This window comes from Pollicipes pollicipes, unplaced genomic scaffold (assembly GCF_011947565.3).
Source record: "Pollicipes pollicipes isolate AB1234 unplaced genomic scaffold, Ppol_2.1 Scaffold_3447;HRSCAF=4054_pilon_pilon_pilon, whole genome shotgun sequence".
Classification (NCBI taxonomy): domain Eukaryota; kingdom Metazoa; phylum Arthropoda; class Thecostraca; order Pollicipedomorpha; family Pollicipedidae; genus Pollicipes; species Pollicipes pollicipes.
Genome location: NW_023596297.1, coordinates 25,024,863 through 25,041,470, shown reverse-complemented (window position 1 = coordinate 25,041,470; position 16,608 = coordinate 25,024,863). Strand labels below are relative to the sequence as shown.

The 16,608-nt window shown below is 51.0% G+C and overlaps 1 protein-coding gene across 1 annotated transcript in view; it reads left to right on the top strand.

Moving 5' to 3' along the window:
• LOC119092338 (lysosome membrane protein 2) overlaps positions 1-16,608 on the top strand; it is a 67,262-nt gene that overhangs the window by 12,143 nt on the left and 38,511 nt on the right. The gene's annotated exons all lie outside the window — the stretch shown is intronic.

The following is a 16,608-nucleotide window of genomic DNA, read 5'->3' as shown; positions in this document are numbered from 1 at the left end:
TGACCGGTGCCGGCCGGGGTCGCTGACCCTTTAACTGCACGGCGCGCCGCGCGCCACACCGTCCGGCTCCAGGCCGGCAAACAGGAATGCAGCCCGACCGTGCCCGGCCACACGAGGTCAGAAGAGTGTCCGACACTCGAAACATACTGCCAACGAGGTGTCAGAGGGCAACGCTTCCGTCAGGCCTTCAGGGCGCGCTACTAGAATGCCGGGTGACGACACCCACAAATATTTGCGGCGTCTGCCGTCACGTTGTGTGAGAAGAGTGTCATACTCGTAGCAACATTCAGTGGGGTGTCGGACGTTAGGCGTCAGCTGCTGATGGAGCGTCTGTCATTCGATACGACAACTGGCGCTTAGTTTTGGGTATCGGACGTCAGAGCTGATCCGCATTGTCACCCGCCTATCCCCCCTCTCTGTCTCTCTCTCTCTCACCGTCCACCTCTTCCTTGACGATGACCATGGCTTGGTCGGCCTCGGCGCTGCAGTAGGAGTGTTCGGTCTGATAGGTAGGCTCGCCTCCGTGATCATGCGGTCCGGAGCACCACGGACTCTGAGCATTCATGGAAATGCCACGACCCGCTCCCTCCGGCAGGCCCTGCGGCGGAAGGGCCAGGACCCACGTCATCAGTCAGGCCTGACAGGGCTGCGCGCACGCGGGCTCCAACGAGACAATGCGCTGGTTAGTGCGAATTATACGGATCTATACACGTTAGGTATCTGTACGCTCATGGAACGCTATGAGAGGCAACAGCCCCGTGACCGCTCGCTGAACAGAAACCATCTGATGTCCTCGGGCGGGGGTGCACCCGTCACGTGACCGTTTGGAGTCACGGCACAATTTGGTGGGTTCCACGGTAGAACTTCTAACGCAACTCCTGCTAACGCGAACGCTAAACTTCCACTACATGACGTAAGGCAAAACATTCCCCGCGACACTACATCTGATGCAAGAATTTGTCATCCATGCAATTTATGCGGCACAATACAATGCTTCTGCGCGTCATTATTTCTATGCAACAAGCCTCTACGCGAAAACTTCCACGTGACGTCACGTCTCATGCAAGAACATCTAGCGCATAGCTTCTACAAGCCAAAACTTACGGCAAAAAAACTTCCACATGTCATTACTCTCTAATGTAAGAACTGCTACCGCATAGGCTTCTACGCAAAATAACTTCTAATGCAAAGACTTCTCCACGACATCACCTCTAATGCAACACAAAAAAGCTTCTGACGCAAGAGCTTCTTATGCAAATAGCTTGAATGCGCTCCCGTTGAAGGTACGGAGTGTGTTCCGAAGTTCGAGCATTAAGCTCTCGCGCCGACAGGCTTCCTCGCCGTCTCTTCAAGGCTTGGGTTCGCTTTTCCGTACCCGGGTTCTCTGCTCACTGCCACTACCAGGGGCCTGTGACTGGTTGCTCTACCAGTGGGTGAGAACCGGGAACTTACCTCTAGATCAGTTTCTCCCACTGTAACTGAGGCCCAAAGTGTGCTGCGATGTTCTGAATAGCATTCCGGGTTCCTGGGTATATCCCAGTTTGACCAACAGACCTACTGGCTTGCATGACCCTGATCGGCACCTCATGAAACCGCTTAGTTTAGTGCCAGGAGCCTCTGACCGACAAGGTGACCCTCTCATTGCCCCAAGGTATGGGCGCAGTTCCACAAACTGATTTGGACAGTGACTGAGTAATGACAAATGTCGCAAACTACCTCTCTAATACGCCGACAAACGAGGTTTTCCCCAGATTTGGCACCTTTATTATCAATTCATCCAACTGAATAGAAAACTTCATCCCTGACTCAGTGTCATCTGAACGACACAGGACGCTTTATGATCCACATCCTAGAACCCTCACCACACCCTTATTCGGTGAAACGGAGTATTGACAGGGAGCATCCCACGCAGCACCCACACTTTTACCGTTCAGTCCGACCACACGAGCCCGATTTGAGAGGTATTAACAGTTTTCTTGAAATCCTTCTGAAGACCTCAATAATTGGATTTGAGTTATTATTTGTCTTTTCCCAACGTGTTATGTATATCCTCCGTACACCAATTCGCCAAAATCCTTATGCGACAAATAGTATGAGAGCTTAAAGCCCTGTATTTGGGAAAAATATGAGCAAGTATGGAGGCATCCGCACACGAATTTAACGAAGCATTGCAGTATGGGTTGATTTCTCCCCTTTGGCATTTAGCATAGCGACTTTGTTGTTTGCTCTCAAGTCTACTTTGGTGTCGGTCCGCGCTTTGGTATACAAACTAGCAACAATAGAGGGCGAAAGTCCGACAATTATTCCATCCGTGTTACATTCACGCGTTGATAATGACAAAGGCAGTGAGAATGTGGCTGATAATGACACAAACAAGCGCAGACAGTGGCAATGAGTAGTATTTTCAACTGCGTACCCAACATTTGTCAATACAGACTATATCAAACCTACACCCCATTTTAAAGTCAACCTCTATACCCATCACCTATGCCCAACCGTATGCCCAATACCTTTGTCTATGAGAAGGCTTGGCTATCACTATACCCAGCCTCTCTCGTTAAAGGGGATGTTCTACATTCGTACGGGATTTTAAATTGAAATAGCCATGTTGATCTTTCGGCGAAAATCACAGACCTGCCCGTCTGAAAACCTAAATCCGTCTAGGTTTTCAGCTGCAGGCCCGCTAAAATGGTAGAAGCATTCCTGGGAGACTATTTCAGTCACCTTGGTATTCATGATGCCATAATAATGTCATTCAAATCTGTCATTCCCTAAGCCATGCGGCAGTCAAGGCCGAGAAACTATAACGGTCAGTCGTTCATATCTGGCGTTTGAGCATGGGCTCAAGATCCGGCCGTCATCAACTAGCTCTCAATCAATGCTGTGTAAGATGCGACGATGTAATCAGGCAATGGCGTATTGGGGACACATTTACAACAGATCAGTCCTGCCGTCTAGGGCAAACCTTTGCACTTAAGGTATACTAACAGTGATAGGTGGGCCCATTTCATCATGTTTGATGCTTGGTTCAATATCTTCAAATGTGGAGCAATCTCTTTAAGCATTCCATGTGGGTACTCCCAGGGGTGTACGCGGGATTTCACAATGGAAGGGGCACAACCGGAAGAGAATGCTCCACATTTGAAGGTATTGAAGCACGCATCAGATATGATGAAAAAGCTTAACTTAACCATCGGCATGCTTTTAAGTCGAAGGCTGCTCTAGACAACGAAACTTCTCTATCCCGTAATTTCAATACGGCATTGTTTGATGCGGCATGGAGCGTTTGCACGTCCGCACACACTCGTAGCACTTCAATCTCCCGAGAGGTGACCGCGATGGTGCTGGATGTTGCTGAGCCAAATATTGTTAAGTGCATGTGTTTGGCCTTTCCTCGTGGTGTTGTTACATATCTATCTATCAGTTTAAGATGTTAAGTTTTATTCGCCTAATCCGTTATAACGCTGTTGTAAATTATTCGATTGCAAATCTTACTTCCGTGATAATAAGGAAGAAAATAAGACTTCTTGCATTATGCAGCGCATAACACAATTCATGTTAGAAGCTTGCATGCTTTTCATAACATTGACTGCGAGCGGATTGATAGCCGTGACATCTGGGAATCGTGCTCACTAGCCATATATGAGCGACTCGGCAAATACTTTTTCTCGACCTTGGACGCCATTTGGCCAATGGAATAACAGGATGTAAATGAAATCCTTCTGGCATCTTAGATACATGGTTTGCGTTGAAGTAATCCGCACGAAATAATCGGTACATCTTCGCGACTATGTAGCTAAGAAATTAAAGGGTTTATACTTTCAGAAGGACAGGGCTGTGCCTGCACCAAATGATCTTCAAAACAGTGATTTCGCGGCTTAAAACCCATACAATGTGGAACGCCCCCTTCAAAAGATCACGAAAAACGGTTTAAGCGCGCGCGCAGGCTCACGAAAATTGTTGAGTGGCGTAAAAAACATCGCAGGTTTTCAATCTTCTCCCTTTAGTGTCTTCCTGAAATGTGTACATGTCAACGTTTAGTCACGTACATATAACACATGTCAATAAATTTGGTAAGCACCACGGAGAGGCATATACCTCGATAGCTTCATGTGCGTGCGAACCTAGGTTTACCAAACGCCTGAAGTTCTCTACAGGGTACCCAGCGGTCCAAGTCTTACCCAGAAAGAAGCATCTATAAAGGAACAGCAGCGCATACTTGTCATCGCCTCCTCTAAGACTTCTTTGGCAGTAAGAGCTTGAGTATACGCCAATAACCTGACAAGCGGGTGCATCGAAGGATCTAACAATGTGAGGAACGTTCACACATTATATGAAGCTCCAAAATTCCTCTCCTCCCCAAATATCTTGAACGGAAATATGCGGGCCCGTTGCGCGTTATATAGAACAAATTGACTCGAAATCCCAACGTGCTTGCAAACCACCTTCAAAACGTTTCTCTCCTCGATGTAATAACTGTTTGTGAAATTTCTTCAGCACACAGGTCATCTGTTATTAGACAACGTAGGGGGTTTGCGTCCGTTCTACAGGTTAAGTGTGCGGAAATTGATAATGGCTCCCTGTGCTACTGTAATGAACAGCCACATCTGCCCCTGAGTCATGCAGAGCAGCCGGGAACGGACAACCTAACAAGTCTGAGCTAAGAGCTGGAGAGCGCCAGGACTTGCTGAGGTAATCGTCATTGCCCGTGTAACCAGCTGTGACGCCGGACAGCAAGTGATATCATCTCTCGTCATCGCTGCAGGAGTGCAGAGGATAGCCACCCACGGTTATCTCGAGAGACCTGCTGCCGCAGCCATCCACAGGCACTGTCTGTGCGGACGGCAGTGCACGGGGTGGAAGAGGAGGCGGGGATGTTGGGCAAGGGTCATGTGGATGGGTGTGCCGGGGTCGGCACCGCCCACCGGTCCGGTCCGGTTCTCCGGCACCGGGGGCCGGTGACCGAGCGGTCGCAAGGTGTGATGATCCGATTACGCCCCAGCTGACCCAGTCTTGTGGCTGCCGCCCCCTCCCCTCCCCCAAATGCAAACTATGTCTATGGGCGGCTTTGCACTGGGTTCGGAAAGAGTCGAAACTATCACGCAGCCTCATAAGATGTGAGCTAATGGTATTCGCGCAAAGCTGCCTTGATGGTTTCTTTCAGGGTGTTGTCTCTGCCAATCCCGCTCAGTTAAGGCGCATTAAAGGACGCAGTAACACGTCATCCAACACCCTTTCAGTAGTTATAATTTCGAAATCAATTGTGTGACAGGGAGCAACAGAAACGCCCAAAAAGATCCACTTTGTCACGGTATTAGCAGAATACCAACAGCAGTGCCTTACCAGCACGAGGCAAATATGCGATGTCGTGTTTTCAAGGTACGAAATGTCATGATATATGGCATGTCCTATGCTTTCTCTCAAGATGTCCTCCTGCAACTTTTTATATCTCTCTGCAGGGTGTTGCAAATGCATGCGGGGCGTAATGATCGAGCGGTTATCTTGTCGGACTCCCACGTGGAGGCCCGGGTTTCAATCCCGGTTGCGCTATGGCCCCTAGAGCGCTAATGTGGCCGGTGTAGTCGTTGGCTTTCCACAAAAGAGCGTGACAACGTGCGTCGCATTCCTTGAGAGTGCTCCACATTTGCCTGGGGTTTTGAACTGAAATAGCCAGCTGCAATTCACAGGCCACCCTTCTTAAGACCTAAGCCCCTCTAGTTTTTTAGCTAGACGCCCACAAATATATGCGGACTTTTTCGGGGCAACTATTTCAAGGCCACCCAGGTATCCACGTCATCCTAACGTCATTCACATCCTATCATCCCATTAGCCATGTGGCAATCAAGGCAAAACAAATAGAATTGTCAAGTCGATCATGTTTCACGTCCGTGAACACGATTTCCAGATAAAACGGTGGTCAATTAGCTCTTAACCAATACTGTGTAAGGTACGTTGACGTAATCAAACAATGACATATCGAGGAGCATACTTACTACACCGAGAAATTGTGTTGTCTAATGCCTTGAAATGAGGAGCATTTCATTTACATTATTGCGGTAGTTGCATTACTGGCAGTGAAATATACATACTGTATATTTACTGGAACATGGAAGCATTGTGGACCGAGGCATAATGTGCATACCGTGCTTCTTATGCTCCACGGTATTTGCCAGGTGACGTGAGCCTTGTGACCGGGGATACAGCCAGGGTGGTCCCAAGGGAGGGGTCCGGAGCTCGGTGAGTAAGCATCACATCAACTTAAACGCCCACGCCCAAGCTCACGCCAGCCAACGCCCACGCCCAACGCCCACGCCCACGCCCACGCCCACGTCCACGTCCACGTCCACGTCCACGTCCACGTCCAAGTCCACGTCCAAGCCCACGTCCACGCCCACGAACACGAACACGAACACGAACACATGCACGCACATGCACGCACACATGCACGCACACAAATGGCCAATACGACACATGACGGAACTGATTCGCTTCCCGACGCAGAAGAGGAATCGCTGGGCTTCCTGCTGACCGGTGTGCAAATATCACCGATTTATACCCTATCCGAATATTGTCTGGCACTTCTCAGTAAACTGGGCGCACTGTAAGCCCGCTGCAGCCTCTGTTTGATATGTGGGCAGGCGTAAGGATTCTCAAAAGCTGGGAATATTTCACTAGGCTACACATCTTTCAAATTAATGGCTGATGCGTTCTTGATTTGTTACCACCAACACCGCTTTGGTCGCTGGGGCCCCACTATCGCCACTCTGTGACGTCACGCCCCTCCATGACGTGGCGTAACGACAGTTGTCGCTGGCAGAGCGGCGCTCCCGGCGCGCTACCAACGCTGCAGCGCCGCCCGGCCGAGTACACGGTGGCATCTGGCAAGGCAGTGAGCAGACACGACGGTCCGCAGGGGTCATCAGCACCAGCTGCTGCCACAACCAGCTCCCGAACGGAGCAGCCACAGACGGACGAAGCCGCATCGACTCAGCCGCGACCGAATGCCATCGGGCTGAACCTGCAGGCCACATCACGACCCATCGACTCAGCCGCAACTGAATGTTGTCGGGCCAAACCTGCATGCCACATCACGACCCGCTGCGCATCGCGCATGCCTCCCGCTGGCCGCTGCGGACCTGAAACCGGTCAACGGACGGGGCGCCGGTCACGACGGCGGCCAGCGCGTGCAGGCTCTCCTCACGGCTGCGGCGGACTGGGGGGAGGGGAGGGGCGGGGCGGGGCGGGGGAGGGGAGGTAGAGGCGGGGGGCGGGGAACACGGCCGACGGAAGGCGCTGCTCGACTGCCGAAAGCGGCGCGTGCCGCCGGAAGCCCGCCGGTCGCACGGCACGGCAGCAGACGCGCTGGAGCGTGACGGATGCGGCCAGCGTGACGCCGTAGCGTCTGACATACGTGACGGACGACAGCCGTGGATGAACGTGACGAACGTGCCAGACGTGAAGGTGACGAACGTGCCAGGCGTGAAGGCGATGGACGTGCCAGGCGCGAAAGATAAAGAACGCCAAAGACGTGGCGAGCGGGTGTGATAATTGCGATAGTCGTAACGGACAATACGGCGTGATACCAATCACAAGGCGCTGTAAGCGACGGAGCGTGAGGCGCACCGGCCACGGCGCCGGCCGGCTAGCTCATCAGGACCGTTCAGTTTGCTCAGCTTCACGTAACCACACCGTTTCAGCCGGCCGTTGCGTTGACATGAACAGGAAATTGTTCACTAAAATGACGCATAAAACGCAGGATATTATCAACCACTGCACACAAATTATACGGCAAGACAAAACTGAAATTGTATATAGGACCTCTTTCTGCATTTCACAAAGCCCAATGCATGCGATTTTCGATCCTAATCGTTGACATGACATTTGACATTTTCGTCTCCTGCTGAAAGACCTTCTGCCATTGGTAACTGGTAATACGTTCACGCGGTTGATTGAGCACGATCATGTTCAATTAACTTGATTGTGATTAACACGGTACGACTGGCGCTGGAATAGATCGCGGCATATTGTTTGCTCGCTAAACTGGAGTAGATCGCAGCATACTGTTTGCTAGCTACACTGGAATAGATCGCATCATACTGTTTGCTAGCTACACTGGACTAGATCGCGGCATACTGTTTGCCAGCTACGCTCGTCCAACCAGCCAGGAATGTCATATGACCGTTGACAAGCGCGACGCCAATACGACTGTACCAGATAACAGTCTATCGGAGATATGCCACCTGAAACGACATATCTCGATGCCCCCTGAACTCCACGCGACCAGCAAGGATCGAGGGGCAGCGTACAGACGCGCACATTCGGTCACTGGGTCGGCCGGCACAAACTTCGCCCCTTGAACGTACGTGAGTGCACATTTGTAACGTCCACCGGCAGTAGACTTGGACCTTGCACCTTGGTCGCACAGTGGTGTACCCTTGAAGCAGCCAGGACAATAAGTGTGGCAGACATTTGCTTATGCACTTTCAGCCGAGAGTAATCAGGCCGTGGTTAGTCAAAGGGCAAGGTTAATATTGCGCAATGTGCTTCCAAAACCCGAATATCCTTAACGCATATTTGGGGAATCGCTTTACGCCTCTTTGGAGAATCACCTGTGGGCTTGAATAACCACGGATTTGCAATTGAGAGGATGAAACAAAACCGGTGCGAGACCACCGTGAGTGGCACCGAAAGTGTCAGCACACGCGCACTCCGCTCTGGGGTGTGTTAGGGAGCGCATGTGACTACCGGGCACTGTTACATTCAGCCCGTTCAGCCTTCAGTGTGCGGCCCGCTGTAATAGTGTTTGGCCTGGGTCAACCATTGATCAAGCTCGCTGCGTCTGAATGTCAACGTAGGTCAGTGACTTATAACAATCTTCCTTGGCAAAAGGCATACGCACATGAGGAAATGACACCTTCAGGGCTGAGGAAGAATGCAAACAGAAAAAAACATGCGGATTGAGTGCTTCTGGCCGTGCTTATTGTACAATATAAGAGGTAAATGCCAACTTAAGACGGTGGCCTACAATTTGTTCAGGGTTAATAACACTCGCAGGTAAACCAGCGACGCTGTCGATTTGGAATGTTAATTGCATATCCACACTGTGCAACCAGAGAGGTCACTGAAAACCTGACGCACAGTTCATCTTAGGTCAGTGACCTTTGGTGGCATCAGAGCACGTTTCAGAGATCAGGTGGCCTTGCAATCTGCGTTGTGCAGAACAGTTCAGTGCATACAATTTTTCTGCGACATCAGCGTTTTCAGTCGCTTGCAACACTGCACCACAGTGCAGGACGTGCAGCGGCCATATGGCCCGGCCGCCGCCGACACTCACCGTGTCAAGTACCTCCGACGGCCCCCAGATGTCGCCCATGTCACCGCCGCCGAACTCCAGCACGTTCTTGTCCAGGTCCAGCGCCTCCATGCTGTCTGATCGTCCTTGCACGCACCTCGCCGGCGCCACCCCGCCTACATGCACCGCCGCCGCCCTCCCCGCCGGTGTCCGCGCGCGCACTGCCGGTTCGCTGCCGGCCGGCCGGCGCGCCAGCTGGTGCCTGCCGCTGCACGTGGTGCGCACCCGGCCCGAGTCGGTCGTTCGCCCGGCCGCAGGCCAGGCCGCGTCGGCCGACGGTCGGGCCGGCCGCCGCGCGACCGGTTTTCGCAGGCGTTTCGCGGGCGGGAGGCGGGGCGGGCCGGGCCGGGCTCTTCTACGGCTTATAAGCTGGTCGGTCACGAGGCCACGGACTTTCATATTACAATTGATGAGAATGCACAACAGACTGGGGAACACGGCACCTGACCGACCATTGACCATGACTGACCCAGCTGTACGAGAGGGAAATGTAAACAAAGACGCCTCAAACAAAGCTTGAAATGTTCTCAAAACATGTCCGGTGATACGAAGCAAAACCACTTTAACCTCAACCATTTCAGCCGCGCGTGAACCCTGAACACTGCATGTAAAAAGCAGCCAACCATGCCTGCTATGTTGATCAAATACTGAAATTAGTATGCGCTGATGTTGATCGGTCCGTTTAGAGACACAACTTTTTTCAAAATATCCGCCCGCAACCCGGCCCGTCCCGGCCAACCAGGGATCAAGCCAGCAAAAAACCTGGTGTGTTACAATGCTGATCCGACTTTCACCCGCGCATGTACTGAGTTAATTGCAAGTTTATTTTTTAATTCCTTCCTCACTCTAAACCTATGCATAAAGTATGTAAAAATGTTGATGTCAGTGCCACCTTGTGCGTCACATTATTTGGCTCGGAATGCTGTTACGAGAAGTAATGAAAATAGCTCGGCTACAGATTTTCAAAGGTACCACAATGTATCTTAAAGGGAGTGCTCTACATGTATATGAGGTTTTGAGCTGAAACAGCCTTTTTGAAGATCATTCGATGCAGACCCTTTGGTGCAGAGGCAGTATATGTTAAAATTACACGAGGGATCGTACCCTTCTGGCTCATCTCAATAGGTCACAGGCTGTGTGTTCTAAAATTGTATCCATCCTTCGATGGCTTGGCTTCGTTTGAAGTCGGGAGAAGTCTCCCCATCTGATTATGATATACGTAAGCACAAACGCCATTCCAATGTGTCATTCCAAGGTGTTCAAATTACCGTAATGCCATAACACGTATTCAAGAGTCAGGCGCTACATTGTATTTGTTCTACTTATGGAGGTACGCCATGCAGCAATCGGAATAAATACCACGTGACAGCTTTCAAGTTATCCATATCCATCCGCACCCACCTTACGCATGCTCCACAACGCAACCATCGCCGCACCGTTTGAGTGATGCTGCGTACAAGCAAGGATAGCAACAACGTTTTGTCCACAAATGTTTGCCACTTAGCGACATCATTTACATTCATCAATGCAAAAAACCTTAGGTAATCTTGAATGCTGCACAAAAATGTACACAGCAAGAACAAAACTGTAATTGTGTCTAGAACCTCATTCTGCATTTCCTACTGCCCGATTAATTCGATTTTTGAGCTTTCTCAAATATTTCATCGACTTCACATGATGCACAGCGCGTCAAACGCGATAATACCGACCACTGTTTAGTATATCTTCTGGCCAGTAGAGGAGAGAAGCTGAATGGTTCAAGTGCTCCCTGGACAGTCTCATCTTGCAACATGTGAAGCGGAACCTGCTATGTACAAATAAGGATACAACCATGTAGCTGTATGTATGGCATTTCTCAGAATCTTGGAGGCAGCTCGAGCGAGACAAATGAACTGTTCAGAGGTGATGCGAAATAGGCTCTTGTTACTGGAATCAAAGCGAGAAAGATACATTCAAAACGCTAATATGCTGTTACATATTTACAATGATATGCACAGTATACGATGCGATCTGCACATTTTATTGATATGTTTTTGTGCCTATAATGCATGTGATTCGGAAGGCGATTGCTCCGCAAACTTCCAAATATTCTCCCTTTAACTCGCGACACTATAGCAAATATAAAAACCGACATTAACCCGCGTTCGAGTGGGAAGGGTCAAATTGACCCCGGAGGGTTTTTCCAGAATGGCTTCCGAACGACGCGGCGCAGCCTCGCCAAATTCTGCATAGCTGTAGACGAGTGAATAGCGGAGCGTTTGGTATTAGAAATTTAGATGCACCTTGTAAGGTTGCTGATCTATGGCAGGTCAAAGTCAGGCCATGGTTTCAGCAAAGGCAATTTCTAGGGAATCCTTCAAACTGATGCAACAACGGAGTGTTAGACGAAGGCATACATCTCTGAAATGCTTTCTTAGGCAACACAATAGTTGCATGAGCATAATGCATTGACCTAAGTTCAGGTATGAAGGTCACACCAAGGTAAAAACCAACCTTCTTGTTACTCTAGGGCTGCCTGTATAGAATAGTTTCTGGTGCTCATTTCGAATTTATTGATGGCAGAAACCGCATTATACGTCATCCATGGACTTCTTAGAGGTCAGAATAGGTCGTTAACCTAAAATGATCCAGTTCAACATTTTGTTTTAGGAACATACTGTCTAGCATGATCTTTGCCGCTTAGTCAAATGTAAAACTCCAAGCAATCTTGCATGACTTTGGTCACCTTGACCTTCAAAAGGTCAAAAAAGGTCACTGACCTTAAATGAGCATGTGACCTTTTGTTTAGAAACGCTTATCTAGGTTCTGGGGCCACTTTGGGGACCACCCTGGAGGTTGATCTTGTCTGGCCTTTTTTGACCCGAATGTAAGTGATTTCACGTACGGGTCAACACACCTTGTAAATTTGGTGTTTCTAGCTTTCTTAGTTCCAGAGCTCTCAGTGGGATGTCAAATTGTCTCCCCCCCCCCCCCCCCGAGCGAAGGGTGTCTAGCCGGCCACTCGGGCGTGTGTTAGTAGCAACGTAACTAAAATCCACTATATACTGGAACATTGCCCCGGATGTACAACAATGGTGTTGCCGGAAACTTCACTGTCTTGTAGCACAAGTATTAGATATAAGTATAGATACATCAACGACACGCTAAAAATAAAACCAAATGAAAAATGTGAGTGAAAAGCCATCTATACCAAAAGCATCCGCTGGACGAACAGAAACAATAGTTCCGCGCACCGTACTGTCCTTTAATGCTATTAATGAGCTTGGGTATGTTGGCTGGCAGTACGCTAAAATAAAACCGGCTGATATGAGAGCACATGTGACAAAAGAACACATTAAAGGGACTGCTTTACATTTTATGGGGTTTTGAACTGAAATACCCATCCTCCTGAGATCACTCGGTGCAGATCATAGCCCTTCCCTTCTTAAGACCTATGACTCTCTAGTTTCTGTGCTACACGCCCGCAAAGATGCGCAGACTTTTTCGGGGGGGGGGGGGACTATTTCAAAGTCACCCAGACATCCGTGACGCCGTAATAATGCCATTCAATCTTGCCATCCATGTTGTCATGTACTTGCTACTAATTGCTTTATATCTATGGCTCAATGTTTGATTCGAGTCCATGGTTTATAAATTGCACGATAGAAACAAAGATGCGGAGATGATGAAAACATATCAAGAGCTTAAGAAAGACTTGCAAAGCTCAGCAAAACCCTCTTCTTTACTTTGGACAAGTTGAGATACGAGCGCAACACGGCTCTGGGAGGTCATGACTGCTGGCGGCAGGTGGTTCCAGTACGAGGCCGCACGATATGAAAACACCTCACGCGACATGGACAGCCGGTAAGGGGGCAACTCCAAAGCGCCGGCCACCGCCGACCTCGTGATACGCTCACTCACAGCGGTCCACGGGGTGAGCAGCGACCGGACCGCCACCGGGGCACCAGGGTCATTTGTTTACAAATTTGGTCCGAACCCTTTGAATGAATGGATTTCTGGGATCAGCGTTCACGCTAAGCAGTGCTTGTTGTGTGAGCCCTGACCCCCACCATCTGATAGCGCAATTCCAGGCAACGGCAGAATTTAGTGGCGAAAGCTTTACGTGCCGCAATGTCCGGCACGGTCGGTCCTGCCCTCTGGCGCCAACCGGCCTTTAGCGCGACCGCTGCCACCGGCCGCAGGCCATACCTGCCAAGGGCAAATAGCGAGCGCCCTAGAGCGACTCGAACCCATCCCGTTGAGAGCCCAGAAAACGCCAATGTGGTCACGGCACGTAACAATGCCACTGATTCCGCGCCAGCGCAGCGACCTTTCGACCGGTGAAACGTGATCTCAACCTCGCGCCTCCGGGACGAGCCTGGCCAAGGAATTTAAAATTGTTTGGCACCCGGCCGCGATAGCAGGCGGCGGCCCCGCGCCAGACTGAGAGGCAGTACAGAAAACAGCATGGAGTTGCACTTTTTGGCTAATTTGGATATGTGCTCCTCCCAAGATTGGGTGCGCTCGATGGTCATTCTCGTGCTCTTCACGGGCTGCGTTGAGGTTAATGCTCAGTTGTAGATATTAAGATGGAAGGATGAGGTTTTTTCGACAGCCTGGGGAGTGTCGACTGGAAGAAGGATGGTTTAGTAGGGTTCGTCTTCAGGAAATTGGCAGCGAAATAGGGTGGGAAGCCGAGGGTGCTTCCTGTGTCTGACCAGGCGTATATGAAATTTTCCAGCTTGCTCGTCACACCCACGACCCGGTACAGCGGGTTCCAGTCTGCCTGCAGCAAATGCAGACCGAGCGCGTCCCAGCAGACTTTGCGCCAGGGTCGAACACGAAAAGCAAGAAGACGCAAATACTGTCATCTGAACGGGCGCCCCCCCCCCCCAAAAAAAAGGTGGTGGGATGGTCTGCAATCGGCTTCGCCGGCACCAGAACGGTGTCCTCTCCAGTTTCAGCATGCTGGTATTGACGTGGTTCAGGAGCGTCGCAGCCTGCTCAAGATGGGTCGGTGCATCGATTAACTGCACAATACTCAGATCGTTAAAAATAGACATGCAGCGACGCACAGATGGCTTGCCGGAACGCAGAAAAGGGAATGTTTCGCTCCTTAAGATATTGAAGCAAGCATGAAATATGATGAAACAAGCCCGCTTTTAACCGTTGGTATATTTGTGAAGTGGAAAAGACTGCTCTAAGCAGCACAGTTCTCTGTTTAGTCAATATGTTTCTCAACGCGTCATGTTACAATTAGGTCATCGTACCTTGCACAACATTGATTGCGAGTCAGTTGACAGCATGTATGTCTGCAAATTGCGCTCACGAACGTCAGATGTGGACGCCTCGACAATTACTTTTTGGCTTTGATCCTCGCATAGTTCACGAAATGGTGGGATTTAAATGGCATAATGATGACGTCATGAATGCCAAGATGACTTTAAAATACTCTTCCCGATATACCTTCCTCACTTTCGCGGGCGTGTAGCCAGACTAGAAGGGTTTCTGTTTAAAGAAGGGCAGGGTTGTGGACAGCACCGAAAGGTCTTTAAAATGGCTATTTCAGTCTAAAGTCTCATAGAAATGTGGAACCTTTAAGTCAGTGTTAAAATCATCACCAAGACAAAAAAGTCTCCTGATAGAACAGCCGCGCCCGTAACTGATAGTGCACCTCCGTCAAGGCTGCCTGATGTCCGGCTGAGACAGAGGACAATAGACAGCAACACACAGTGGCCAAGGGCTGCCCACCGCCACTCAGCGACACCCACAACGACTCGCATGCTGCACTGGCCTGAAGATGGTTAACACCTGTAGTTCAAGTGTTCTCGACAAAGATGGCACCACCGCCATCACGGCTCGCGGTCACAGGGCGACCCCGGCAGCGCCACGCACGGTCAAAAGAACGGTCCATTTGTGGGACTAACGACCGGACATTTGCGTGGGCCGGTCTACAGGGTGGCGGCAGTGTCTTGTGGAACTGGTACGGGGAGGTAAGGGCGTGCTGACTGCAGGGTCTGAACAACTGTCATACGGGGCCGGGCATCGAGAGGATCGGGCCGAGGGTGCGACACAGCGCGGCGGCACCCGAATAGCCGGTGATGGCCCACGGGTGGCGGTCAACGGGCGACAGTCGGGCGTCCTGCCTGTGCGGGGAGCGCCGCAGCCGTTGTCACCGTCCGGCCCGACAGCCCGTCGTTCTTTGACGTGTGTGCCGCGCAGCTCCATCGTCGTGCTGACCGAGGGCGGGTCCGTCGCGGCGCTGATCGAGTGCGGGTCCGTCGCGGCGCTGATCGAGCGCTGTTCCGTCGCGGCGCTGATCGAGCGCGGCTCCGTCGCGGCGCTGATCGAGCGCGGCTCCGTCGCGGCGCTGATCGAGCGCTGTTCCGTCGCGGCGCTGATCGAGCGCGGCTCCATCGCGGCGCTGATCGAGCGCGGCTCCGTCGCGGCGCTGGCAGGACACAACCACCGGCGGCGCGGCCACCTCAGCTGACCACGGCCTGAGTCCGCCTATGGACTGTCGGGCGGGCCGCAGCGGTGACCTCGCATCACGGCCTGGCGTCAGGTCATGACCACGTGATCACTGTGGGATCCGGTAGAGTATAGGAGCGTGGTTGGATCTGCGCGCTGATTGGTCGCAGACATTCGTCCACCTCTTCCAGGATCGGTAGGAGCGAGCGGCCATATCCCGCCCATCCCGTGGACGCTGACATCTGAACAGCACCAGCAACCAGCAACGACGTCCCTTCAACAAAGCTGCTCTGCTGCCGGCCGCTTACGTCGAATACCAAAATGCACTGCAACACATGCCAGGCCTCGGCTCCACACACTTTCACTGTTCTCGCCCGCAGGACACCGCGGGAAAACGCAACAAAGCAGGAGCGTCACTGAGCGGCGGGGCCATAGTCAGGCGCACGCACCAGACTGACCGTTCCACTTAATGTCAATGGATCATGCTTTTAGCCATGTGGTGATCAAGACCATGCAAAATATAGTTGTCGAGTCGTTCATATCTGGCGTTCGTGAAGACGATTTCTAGATATATCGGCCGGCAATTAGCTCTCAATGTTTTGCAAGATCCGATGACGCAATCAAACAATGACGCATTCAGGGACAAATTTACTAAACAGATAAACTGTGCTGTCTAGGATAGTCTTTTCCACTTAAAAGTTTACCAATAGTAATAGGTGAGCTTATTTCGTCATATTCGATGCGTGCTTCAGTATCTTCAGATGTGGAATATTTGCTTTAAAACGTCACAAAGCCACAAAACTTCT